This window comes from Ylistrum balloti, unplaced genomic scaffold (genome assembly GCF_031769215.1).
Source record: "Ylistrum balloti isolate Yb309-2 unplaced genomic scaffold, AGI_CSIRO_Ybal_v1 Utg369856, whole genome shotgun sequence".
NCBI lineage: Eukaryota > Metazoa > Mollusca > Bivalvia > Pectinida > Pectinidae > Ylistrum > Ylistrum balloti.
This window is the reverse complement of record NW_026782006.1, coordinates 1,051,530-1,065,557: the sequence shown is the minus strand read 5'-3', so window position 1 is coordinate 1,065,557 and position 14,028 is coordinate 1,051,530. Positions and strand designations below refer to the sequence as shown.

Genomic DNA, 14,028 nt, shown 5'->3' with positions numbered 1-14,028 from the left:
ATCAAATATTGAATTAAGGTGACATATTTTATAATTACTATTGTCAATATACAATGTAGTATGAATCGTGCAACATCTTCTTATCCAGTAGCTGGAAATGACGAACCGTAAAACATTAATCGATGCACAAGGTTTAAAAGTGCCTTTCATTGTGTAGGGACCAAATTGTGTTATTAATTTTTTTTAAACAATTTTTTTATTTCTTAAATAAAAGTTTGTTAAAGCAGCTGGTGTTAATTTATTATGTTGTTGGTTTTCTGCCCCTATCGAAACTAAATATGTAAAATATCATGATTGATTATAAAACTTTTTAAATAATGTGAATGGATCAGGGTATTGGAAAATGGGTGGAATGGAGAAGATCTTCGACGCAGTTGAATAAAAATGGATTCAAAGGTATTTAGAGAAATTTGGTTTTGGTGGCAATATGATTTGATGGATCGGAATGGCATACATCAATTCTTGATAGTCAAATATTAGCAAATGGTTTCTTTCAAAGTTGTTTTAGATGAGCCGCTCAGTAAAACAAGGCTGACCACTCGCAGGTTGATCTATTTCATACAAACGGAGCCCTTAGCCTGTGTCATACTTAAAAATAAAACCGTATCTGGTATAAGTGTTTCATGTTTAAACAGTGGAAACATTGTAGCTTAAGTAAGCATGTTTGCAGATGACTTCCAATTATTTGTAGTTACAGAAAAGAAATCTTTTAAACTTATCAACTCTAAGCAAATGTTATAATATGCTGGAACAAAACTTAATTATCAGAAAACCAAGGTAATGTACATAGTTCAATGATCACAAAGGGTAAAATGGATAGAAAACATTAAGGATAACTCATGGGCATAACACTGACCATGACTTACTTTAGGAAGTAAAAGTACTTGAGATGTTGCTAGGGAAACCTTACTCTGTAAGGTAAAATAACAATAATTAAATCCTTTATATTATCGAAAATTGCATACGAGATGACTCAGGCATAGATAACTTTTAAGTACAGTTAATAAACAAACTTTTGGAAAGGAAAATAAAGGTTAATAATGTTTCCAAACATGTTACAGAGATATATCAAAGGATTGAACATTACAGATATTGATCAGCAGGCAAGGAAGTATATAGCACATATAAAATGATTAACACGGAGTTACAAATCTGTAATGCCTTTGGCAGATATTGGCTACAGAAATGTGATATCAACATTTTTTTAATTGGTTTCATTCTTATTACAAAATCTCTTGACATATCTCAAATACCAAAATCATATAAATCGCAATTACATATAAAGCATTATTAAAAAGTCGTTTATGTGATTCATTGTTGCAAGGGGATATTAACAACAAATATTTTTTCGAAAATGATGAAATAGTCTTCAAAAGAAATCCTTTAAGAATTGGACTAAAACTGTTATGACTGCGTTAATGGATATACAGAATGAACCAAACAAACAATTTTTATCACCACTTATATTACAACAAAAATTAAAGATAAAAAAAGATTGGATATCCCGAGAATTAAATAAGTAATATCTTTGAACTGAGGAACAAGTCTAAGGACTAACGATCTTGCACAAATTGAAAATTATTATGTAATAAAAAAACAAACAAAAAATGATCTAACATAAGATGAAAATTATCATGTAATGAAAACATAAAAAAATAAAATAGAATAAAGAATGAGAACATACCAATACGGTAATATAATCATAATTCAAACAAAAATGCATTAGGCTAAAATATGAACAAAAGAAAATTATCACGAATGCTTCTGAAAAAGTACAATGAGAAGAAGACCTGGTGTTTTGGAAGAGTAAATCTCCTGCTTCATCGACGACACCCGCCATGTAAACCTTGGTCAATCCAAGTAAGTAATGTCACGTTCTCAAATGAGAACAAGGTATATAACAACGGAACCAACTTGCAAATTAATGAGCATCAAATACGTCCAGCTTGATTCTCAAATTCTAAATATCAATATAGAACAAAAAAAAAACAAACAAAAAAAACCACAAAAACAAAATAAAAAAAACCTAGTTCACAACAAAACTGGCAATAATTATATGAATATGATTTTTGAATTAGAAAACCATAGGGAAAACATTAAAAACATCTGTTGGAAACAGAAAATGTAAAGAATTCCATTGGCAATGTTTACATAACAACTACTAAATATTAACTAAATAAATGACAATGGGACTGTTGTAAGGTCTGTAAGGATAACCTGGAAGTTTACGACATTTATGTTACAGATGAGTTTTTGCCATTAATTTTAAATCAGTCATTAAATTATTATGCTAAGTTGTCATTCTAATAGTTCTTTAAATTAAAATTGAAAATAAAGTTGATACTAAACAATGTATAGTCAAAAATGTCAATCAGTCTTAAAAATATATATTTTGATACTAAAACAATTAAACAAGTTTTCCTATGCATAGGATTCATTAAAAACATTGAAGACTCTTAAAAATGGTATACTACGATATTTTCTTACAGCTTTTTAAAATTATATCTACTGGTTAGTTTTGCATTAGAACAGTTAGTGATTGCTGAGCATCATGTTTATTTCTTCATGTTCAAGTCAGGTGTGAAATTGAAGAGCATGATTTTCAAATGACTTTTTATTAATTTATGAATAAAAAAGGAAATAGTGTGAATCAGAATTAACATCCAAAAACATTGACATAATTTGACAAAACTAAGTTTAAAATGAACAATTCTATATCAAAATTCAAATGCAAGAAAGAAAACAGCCTGCATGGCAGTAATTGCGAAAAAAGTAAGAAATTATGTTTGAGAGTTGGATTTAAGTAACTGTAATATCATAAAGCTGAGGGAAGATACCAGAAGTCCTCAACTCTGGCCTTCCTCCTTGGTTTAAATGTGGTGAAGAAATTAAGATAGGAAACAAATTAAAACAGTTCACAATGTTTCATTGATAATGCAGAAACATTTGATTAGTTGGTTACAGAGATATCACAACATGTTGTCATGCATTAGGTGCCTTCATTTGCCCCGGCGTATCATTTCTTCTTTTCTCGTCACCCTGTTTGTACCTCCGTTTTCCCCGACTCATCATTTCATACTCTTCCTGTTGTGGGAGTGATGGTAAAAGTTCGCTTCCTTGTCATCTCTTTGTTTGGTGTAAACTCCACATCGTCTCTTTTAGTAACTGTAACAAAATAGCGATAACAGAACAATAATAAGGTAACAACATAACAACAAGTGTAGACACGACCTTTAAGAAAATGCAAGAGTACAACTTCTCCTAACGACTTGCTTTGCTGGATGCATCTGTACTCCTTAATGTCAAGGTATAAGAAAATTCGGCAAATGACAGTATATCACCGACTGTAAAATTATATTGTTAAAATAAACTTTTCCTTTGATCTAGGTCAAACAGTAGGCTAGAGCGACCTTATTTAACACATGCCAATAGAGCCCGGACACATTAACGGAAGGACGGGCGGACAAAACGTGCAACTATACTCTTACTCCCGCCTCTGTTCCCGGAGGAGAAATGAAAAAGCATTTACATCACCATTTCGACTTAGTCAATCTTTTTATAGAGCTTTGGCTTTAAATGATGATTAACAAAAGTAAAAGTAGAAGTCTCTTTGTTTAAATTACTGAGGCAAGATCTTTTGAAAATAGTTCTGTACTCTCAAGCCCAGTTTTTGGTATAGAACGACAACTAAATTTCTTATTTCTGATTAAAACTGGAGGTCATATTCCTCCAGAATGAAATCCTTGTTGTTATTCAGACAACGTTGCAGTTTAATTGAAAACAAGACACGTTACCAATTTTGCAAGAAATAAATATTTGTATTGTTATAATTGAGACAACGTTGCAGTTTTAATATGCAGAAGAAATGTTACCCCTTTCGCAAAATTTTAATGTTGTAATTAAGATAAAGTTGCGTTTTAAATGTTCAGAAATCTTCACATTTTCCTCAAGAATTAAAGCGGCGTTCTGCAGATCATCATTGCTGTTGTTGAATTTGGCATGATTTTCTCTGAAAGAACAAATACTGGAAAGCTGGACGACTCTAAGTTCTGGTCTCTTTGGGAATCCGTAAAAAGCTACATTCGTGTTTCTACTTTTTGTATGGATTAGTGACTTCTACTCGAGCAGAACGCAGTTAGCTCCCTCTGTTGAACTAGATAAATTCACGCGTCTTCCTAGTTCATCTGTGTCGCCACTGTCCCCGTCATCATAATAATCGATGATATCCCTACGCGGGTTGACTTCTGAAATGTTGAAATTGTCGATTAGCGATGAGATCAAGTCCCCGATCTAAATATCCTCATTATATTTAACGTCCTCCTTCTTGATATCCTCATCATATTTAACGTCCTCCTTCTCGTTTTCCTCATCATATTTAACAGTCTTTTAAGGTGCGTGAAAGAATGGACACTTTTTCAGTCAATATAGCGGGCATATCGATGATATCCCTATGCGGGTTGACTTCTGAAATGTTGAAATTGTCGATTAGCGATGAGATCAAACCCCGATCTAAATATCCTCATCATATTTAACGTCCTCCTTCTTGATATCCTCATCATATTTAACAGTCTTTTAAGGTGCGTGAAAGAATGGACACTTTTTCAGTCAATATAGCGGGCATCTCCAACATAAATGACACTAGTTAAGGCTACAGCCCTCTCTCGCTCACTCATGTCATAAGGGGAATCATTTGTGTTCTATGTGTTTACTTTGGGATCGTTGTGATCATTACATGGATTCGATCCACTCTGAGAGTCTAAATCACAGTCTGCCTCATCCACTGCTTCCTTCCGTGTTCTACGGTATCTCAGGTTTCGCGTAAAGTGAGACTTTCCAATACTATGGAAAATCCATATTCGTTAATCGAAGTTCCCTGCTTCTAATCTCTGGAACAAATATGCGGAATTAAGAATAAAATTTATAAGTTTTTAAAATATGAAGATTTTTGATGTTGCTTTAATGGTAAATACATTTTTGTATGGCGAATAGTCAATAAGTATGAAAGACAGCTCGATGATTTCAAATGCCCATCAGTTGAAGTGCATTCATGTCATCTCCATATCTACTTTACCGAAGGCGGTATTTTAAACCTAGTAATACAGCATTAGGTGGCCATAGTTTTAATATATATAGACGGTAAGTAATATTGCACACCGTACACATTTCCACATACGAATGAAACAAAATATTTAAGACTTTTTCCCGTTTACATTGAACTTGATATTTTGCCAAATTGATTGGGATGATAGCGTGAAGAGTGTATAGTAGTTTGAAGGTGAGTTTCTTGACCTTTGGATAGTTAAAATCTGTCTTTGGTAAACCTCCACTAACGGTCAAATCAGCTATCTTTTCACACAACATTTTGCTCATTAACATTCATGCTAGCGCATGATCTGAAAAGGCAAGGTTTATGGGTTTACCAAGTATATCAACACGAAATTATCAAAATATACAATACAAGTGAGTCTTTGAATAAAGTAAATAAAATGTCTACATCTAAAACCTCATTAAGGACATTGAAAAATAATTTCAGCCATTAACAAGTTTGACAGAAAGAAAAACCTGCAAAAAAGTAATTGTCGATATCAAAAAGCTAATGATTTATTTCATGAAGGATGTAGCATAAGTGGGGTGCTTTCTTAGTTTCAAGAGTTCTTCTGGAGTTACAAATACCAGTATAAATGAAACATTTTGACATAATCAGGGTTGTACAACGAAAGGGAAAACTAAACATTTACCTCGATTTACGGAAATGTATTATTCTGATGTGTTAAAAAGGCTTAGATTGCTAATACTTGCCTTCAGACAAATCGTAGAGGTTGAGTGGTAAGGGGTATGATGGAAGTAATTAGAATAATGAGCAATACCTGCGATAACGTTGCATCGGATTTTCTTAAAATTCTGGAAAGACATGGTCCACAGACAGGGAACAAGAAAAAAGTGCGAAAAAGCTAAAAGCTATTTCCGCAGCATTGTAAACTAGATATCAGGAAAAACTTTTTTGTCTGAGAAAAAAAATATCGAACAGTCTTCCAGAACAAGTAATCTCGGCACCAATAGTATATTATTTAAAAAAAATAGATCAGATACGCATCGGTAATATCAGGAATCGATAAAATTATAAGCCCGAAATTACATAGGAATTGGAAATTGAAAATTGAATTGTAATTACTGTGTATATGTCCTTGACTGGTTATAAACTTTTCAAGTATCATGCAAACCTTCAGTTGATTGAAACTCAAAGCCGAAGTCAAATTGAAATGGTTATCGTTTAGATTAGTTTTAAAAACATAATTCTGAAAAAAATAGATTTAGGAGAAGATTAAACTGAAATTACTGTTATTTAGATCTTCACACACATTTTCAAAAGTAGTTCGAAAGCAGTAAATATTCAGAAAAAAATATTAGTGAGGATATCAGCTTAATCCTAATGATAGTAATAGAATCTTCCCCTACCCTGAGAGTGTGATAGAGAAATCTCCAACGCGAGGGGTAATTGTTTTGTTGTCTAACCCGAGGCTCTACAAGAAAATCATCCCGAGGATTGGAAATTTCTCTGTCACATCCTCTGAGGGTAGGGGTTGATTATTTTTCTCCCACCCCATTATTTCCGCCACTACGTATAAAAAAAAATCCCACGGTAGTGTCTGAATGGCGCATCAATATCACCATTCACGTTTCATGACGTCCATGTTTGCATGTAAATCATTAGGCAACATAATATAGGTCGTAAAAAAAATCAATGATATTTGTTAATTATTCATTTACAATATAGTATTTCTGATATTTTATATCAATAGATCGATCAACATATCCTATATATACCACATTCATATATAAACAGTCGTTTTTCTCCCTGTCACTTCAAAGCGTACGTTATAGGTCGTGATCAGTGTAGCCGACCGCGACCAGTGCACATGGCGGGGAATTTCGAGTCTTTCATCGCCAGGTAGATGCGTGACATATTGTTGAAGTTTGGTCGGAAGAATTATTCGTCACTATCGCTGTTGTAAATAACGCGAGGTCGTCGACGTGTCAAATTTATTTCAGGAGCCTGTGGCACGGTGGTGATGGGAAACGTGTGGTTGTGGATTTGAATGTTAAAGTTTCCTCCACTAATTGTGGATCCATAGAATATGGACCGTGTAACATAAGTTGGATCAGAACACATGGATATGCTGTTGTGTTGTTGTGTTTGGGAATTATTATTCTTTTGCGAAGAGGTTAGTGTTTTGAAATCTCTCAGCCATTTTGATTTTTGAGCAGACGATCGCAGGAGTTGTCTCCCTTTTTTTACAAAAGAAAAATAGTCCCTCGAGCGAGGTCACCGAGTGCAGTCATGTGGGATAGATTTATCCTACATGGTTGTTCCACATGGGACATGTCTATCCTACATGGGCAGAGATGGGAGAAAAAACGATCTTCATTTAACGAATCATTCATTTACAAACAATGTTTGAGTAAATTTTAAAAGTTAAACATGATAAGGATTGTACGAAGGACACATAAGTATAATTGAAGTTCTAATAATACAACCAGTGGAACAGAGTGTGACGTTTCGATGACTACAAAGTCACCTTCATCAGGCAAACGACTAGAATGGAGCGTGCAAGCACTGACGTACTCTGTGATCGAAAGAAACGGCAAAACCTTGTTTTTTTTTCGAAAAAGTTATCCGTTACATTTTAGCACAGAAAACGAGAACAGTGCAAACAGTTTCAGTATTTGATTTTGGATTTAACAGAATATTGCTAAATCTCTGCCCAGCTTAAACAATCAAATCGATACGAAGTAATGTATTTTATAGAAACAGGAAGGTAAGAAGATGTATATGTAAGAATGAAGTGAGAAAACGTACAATTTAAGACGCGTTTCTACAAAACTTTAAAGTAAAATTTTGAAACTTAATTCTTAAATAAACAGCATGTCCAGACCTCTAATTTTCGATTAATCTTAAAAAAGGAGAAAAAACTTAATACCTTTGTCCCCTTTGTGATAAAGGAAAACACTTTCCTGGTACAGCACTGTGGTCATTTTGAATATTCCTATAGTGATATGTCGGTTTGGAGGTGATAAAATCTTTTCCCGCAATATCATATTTCGTCCTCTTCAGCCTTTGACCAATGTTCCATTTCGCCGTAAGCCTCTTCTCTGTTCTAAAGAATTTGTACATGAATGAACATATTATCCATTTTCATAATTTTATCAAGCTTAATTCCAACGTCATACCTCTTAATTGCTTCTTCGTATTTTGATTTAGCTTCGTTTTCTTTTCCGTTCTTGCGGAAAGCCTCCCCTTCTTTAAAGAAACATGTTCCAATGTTTTGCAAATATTCTGGAGTTTCAACATTGTTGTATGTGCCATTTTTACATTCTCCAATTTTGACCAATGCCTGTTCTTGGTAATGTCTCGCCAAACTTTAGTCTGATTTCTTCTGTCTGAATTTTGATTCATCGATAACGTTATAAACCATTGACAAAAGAATGCTGTGATCTGCCTCCACCATTTTTGATTTGCCAGCAGCACGCTCAAGGTTGTATATAGCTTCATAACAAAGATATTCCTTACGGAAGTATTGCCCCATCTGGAAGTAAAAGCCAGCGCCCACTGCTGCCATCTCCATATCATCGCCATTTGTCCTCATTGTGTCAAATAATTTTTCTACAACGTCAGTTTTCCTTTTGGCTTCTTGATTTCTATCCAAGTCCAACAAAACCGCAATCACACATACCTGCCAAAAGGCTTTGACCGCTGGCTTATTAGGAACTTCTGTATGGGATTCCACTTTGTATCGTCATATAACAGTAGGTCTCCAATTTCATCAATTCTCCTACTCTCCATTATATTAGTAGCCATGTTTCTGCAAGTCATCAATTGTCATAATTTCATAAAAGTGCTTTACATGTTTCCTGGCACGCCCTATTATTCCATGTCCTTCTCTACACTCTTTATCCATTTCTTTAGCAACATCACATATGACCTTTCTGAAGTGTTGAACAAATCTTTCTTTTGCAATGGCATTTTCTTTTTGAAACGTGTTTGATCTTGCTTTGGCCTTTAAAAGGTAGAAAACTAGCGGATGGAGAGAAAATCTCGCCAGTGGCTCATCGCCTGAAATTTCAATAAAGTTACTTAATTTAAGGGCCACCAGTTTCTGTTGAATGTCATTCCTTGACGTCATCTCCAAGACAGCTGCAGCAGCACCAATATTAAACGATGCCGAATGGAACACAGAGAGTCTTATCAAATTCTGCCTTGCGTTTTGATTTAGTATTTGAAATGATTTTTCCAGACACTTTGTAATATTTGGCGTTCTGGATGTATACCAAAGCCAGAAGTTTGGCTGCAGTTCTTGAATAATTGATTTAGGGGTTAAAGATTCATTACGTATGACACTACATAGTATAGTAATGGCCAATGGACTGCACACACAGAGTTTCACAATCTTTCCCACTTGTTTTATGTCAATATGTTTCTGCAAGAAATAGAAAACACAAGGACGATACATGTAAGAACAAGATAGGCTTGATAAACATAATTCCCACCACGGGGTGTCATTTCTGAAGGATAAGTAAACATGTGGGCCACGACATGCAAATTGAAAATATGTCTTCATGACATTGAAGGTGTCAAGGTTTTTAAGTTCCGTAACTGTGGAAAAAAATGACGAATCAAACTCTTTCGAGTTCTTGCGGGGATATATTGATTTACCAAATTTGGTTCCAATCTGAGTTATTTATACCAAATTTAGTTCAAAACAAAAAAAATGTAGCTATTGAATAAAAACAAAGAAAGCATCTGTTTTAAGGATCTTAAATTCTCTAAACTCTGTTACCTGTTGACGGATTTTGACCATTGTTAACATATTTGAGATCTCACTAATATAAAGCAATGAAATCAATTTGGTTCAAATATGACACTAAGGCTTAAAGTTATTAAACAGAAACAAAGAAATGGATTTTAAAGCTCCGTAACTCTGGCAAATATATATGGATTAGGAATAATATCTACGTCATCTGAGATCTTATTGATATAAAGAATTACAGGACGATTGGCTCAAGTCTGATGAAGAAATCTGAAATCATTCGACGCGACAACCCTTAAACAGATTGACAGATAGACTGACTAAATATAATAAGCCCTTCGAATTTGGAAGCATAAAAATATGCAAAAGACGGTTGGTTTATATGAATGGATAAAAAATCACCCTTTGAAATAATATAATTTTGTATCACCATTTTCCAGATTTCCCCGTATCAAATTAATGTGTTGAACTAATAGGAATAGATTTTAACATTTTCCCACCTCCCGCGTGCATTTCTTGAAGAGTTCCACCGCTTCACTGTTCTCAGATGGTGGTATTTCTTTTTCCAGCATCTAACCATATGCTATATGGTGTCATTTTATTATTCTCTAAAATCTCTCTGGTAAAAATGGATGACGGGTCAACAAAAGGCGGGACGTCAGTAAAAGCCGAATCTATAAGGAACAGATTTGATCGAAATGGTCTACAGACAGCTTTAATGTTTCTTGAGGATCGTTATGTATATATATTGTATCTTGAGAAGTACTAGATGGATCGTTATTAATATTTCTTATGTAGATACCTTACTTTGTAGTTATATATTGTTCATTTGGGACAGATTAGAATATTAAAATGGCCGACAGACAACCATATATTATCATAACAGTTGCATTTTGTTGTCACTGTATCTTTAGAGACATTTGGTCGATGTATCTGAAATTTTATATGGAAACGTTCTCTAGCTTGTAGTTATGAAAATCAGACTGAGAGATGGAAAAGAAGACAAAAAAGGAGAAACAAAATGCCAATAATGTATGACTGAATAATGAATAGTAAGTAAAGAATAAGATTTCTGTTATCTTCAGTGATTTATTGAACAGTTGCTAAAACACGAGAAGAAAAATTACCAACATATCAACATGGACATAATTCAAACTTCAATTCAATAAAACATTTAGTCGGAGCCCCCTGAAAAAGTACAGGAAGAATAAGACTCAAAGTTCCTGAAGAATAAGCGTTTTCTGCTACAATGACGAAACCCGCCATGTAAATCTTGGTCAATCTAAGTAAGTCATATCGGGTTTTCAAGACAAGGCATACAACAATGGAGCAAACAGGAAAACACGTACAGCTTCAAATCTCACAAAGAAATAGAACAATGAGTTCACCATGACAACCATTAAACATCGCCATAATATCCATCGCTTTTGACACCCTATCAACTTTTTGCACGCAAATCATGATAATGGGAACAGACCATCGAGTATCGTATTAAATGCGACATGTAAACATTATATGATGGAGATGCATGATTGTTGGTATCAATAAATTATCCACAAATTAAAAAAGACAATAGGGATATTGAAATCATCACGCTTATATTACAGCTTGAATGAAGATGAGCGACTGATGTAAAAGACCCTATAGTGTCCTTAATTACCAATTCTGGTGCGTATATATGATGTAGGTGGTCACGAAATATCTTGTTATTAAAAGACATAAGGTCATCTGTCAACAACATACATGAAAGTGAAATTAAACGAGTTTGAAAGTCAGCCATCAAAAGGTCGCAATTAGTTCCCATGGGTATGCCATTTTGTCTCTTGGGAGAGCCATCAGACTCGATGAAGATGTTGTCCACCAGAGACTCGATCCGTTTTTTTTTATTTCGTCCTGCGTATATTACTTCTTTGATTCGGACGTATTTTGCCCTAAATACGCTTCAGTATAATTCACAACCAAATATTTGTCCGGCCGTTAACCGTTCAGGGAAAAGAAAGCTACGAATATCAGATAAGAGTAGAATATATTTGTCATGTTTAATTGTAAGCACAATGGTGCGTTCATTTCATTCTATATTTAACAAAGATGTTTGATTTTGAGTATAACAACAATATTGTTAAATTGAACAATCATAACGTTACCCGAGCACAAAAAGCTGCTCGATAGGGGGAAAAGGGTGATTTTGACGGCAAATCTTGTCGGTGTGTATATCTGTCTGTGTGTGTGTAAGTTCACTGTATTTATATTTGTGTAAGAAATGTGTTATTTAAATGACTACAGATGCAAGCTTGGACTATTCCATGATAGTGTTGTGCACAAATCTATGTAGCTGAGGTACAGTATGGGGAAATCAAGTGTCACGCCTGAACAGTCGCCAGGTAAACCTATTTTTACCTGTATACTACTGGGGATTACCTTGGCTATTGTGTGTTGTGAATGCTCCTGAGGTACCCCACTGTCCACCTGTAGTGATATGTTTTTACCTATACAAACTTATGTACAATGCTTCCCTGATGATCTGTTTACTGGAAATACTCTTGCACATATTTACAATGGCAATTCCCAGAACTTCTTTGATCACACATTGCCCGCTGGTCTCCGATTTTTTTCGTGGAATATAAGGAACATGTACAATAAAATGCCTGAACTTTCTTATCATGTAACAAGCAACAACTTTGGTGTTGTTTGTCTTCAAGAGACTTGGTTAAATTCTCAAATTAGTGATGAAGAAATATCCATTAAAGGTCTAACACTGGAACGTTCCGACAGGTCTGATGGTCAGCGCCATGGTGGTGTTGCTACCTAAGTAAAGTCTGCCATCCCATTTGTTAGGAGACATGACATTGAAACTCCTGACATGGAAACTGTCTGTCTCGAGATGAAGTTCATAAACTCCAAACCACTACTTATAGCAAATATTTATAGGCCACCAGCATCTCCTGTTTCATGGATGGAGAACTTTTAGTTGTTTCTTGATAAATTATTTGACTTAAATCTTGAAGTAATAATCGTGGGGGATTTCAACATTGACCTTGTAAAGACCAATCAAATGACTGATATCACCTCCGGCCACTATTTATCTCCGATGGTAAAAGATCCTACTAGGGTCTTTGAATCAGAAACCTTACTTGATCATGTGTATACATCGTCACCAGAGTTCATTAGAGCCACACATGTAATACAAAATGGGCTAAGTGACCATTACCCCATTTGTTTCGTCCGCAAATGGAGTTTTGGTTCCAAATTCTCCCATACAGATAACCGTTACCGATCATTCAAGGGTTTCGACGAGGAGACTTTTCTCTCTGACATCGCATCAGCCCCATGGACGGTCATTGAAATGTTTGACGATGTAGACGATGCTCTCTATGCGTGGACTAAATTATTTACTGACATTCTTACCAACATGCACCTTATCGCACGCGTCGAGTTAAGAAACCTGCCTAACCTGAATGGATGACTGATGAAATAATCCAACGCGACTGTTTAAAGGCCGCTCGTGACATGGTAAACTACCGTGTTCAACGTAACAAGGTTACATCTATGATTCAGGAGGCAAAATCCACACAATATCAATCTGTCATCGAAAGTAACCTAGACAATCCTAGTAAACTATGGAAATTTGTTAAGGATCTTGCTCCAATAAAGAATAGTTCAACACCAGGCATGGTCCTAAACGGAAATTGTGAAACATTTGACAGATGTGAAATAGCTGAAACTTTTAACCATTATTTCTCTACTATTGCTAGTAAATTAAGAGAATCCCTTTCTAAAGTTTCGTCAAGTTTGTGAAAGAAAAACTTGATAACGACTGCATATCTTCTATCCAACTAATTACTGATAAATTTGTTCAAAACTTTCTGAAAGGTCTTGACAAGCATAAGTCCGTTGGTCAAAGTAATCAAAGTATAATATGCTCATGTTTCTAGGCCTCTTACATATATTTGTAACCTGAGTATAAAGTCTGGTAAGTTCCCTAGTAATTGGAAACTTGCAAAAATTTTACCAATTCATAAAAGTGGGTATAAATCAGATGTGTCAAATTTTAACCCATATCTGTCTTAAATGCATTATCTAAGATTCTTGAGAGGCATGTACACACTTAATTTTACAAATAACTATGTGCAAATAACCTGTTGGTGTCCTCTCAATCTGGTTTTAGAAAAGATCACTCCTGTGAAATTGCCTTATTGAAAATTATTAACTCATGGACACAGGA

At 34.7% G+C, this 14,028-nt stretch overlaps 1 pseudogene; it reads right to left on the bottom strand.

The window, feature by feature from the left end:
- Positions 1–4,116: 4,116 nt before the first annotated feature.
- On the bottom strand, positions 4,117–13,062 carry LOC132545766 (uncharacterized; annotated as a pseudogene).
- Between the last annotated feature and the right edge of the window lie 966 nt (positions 13,063–14,028).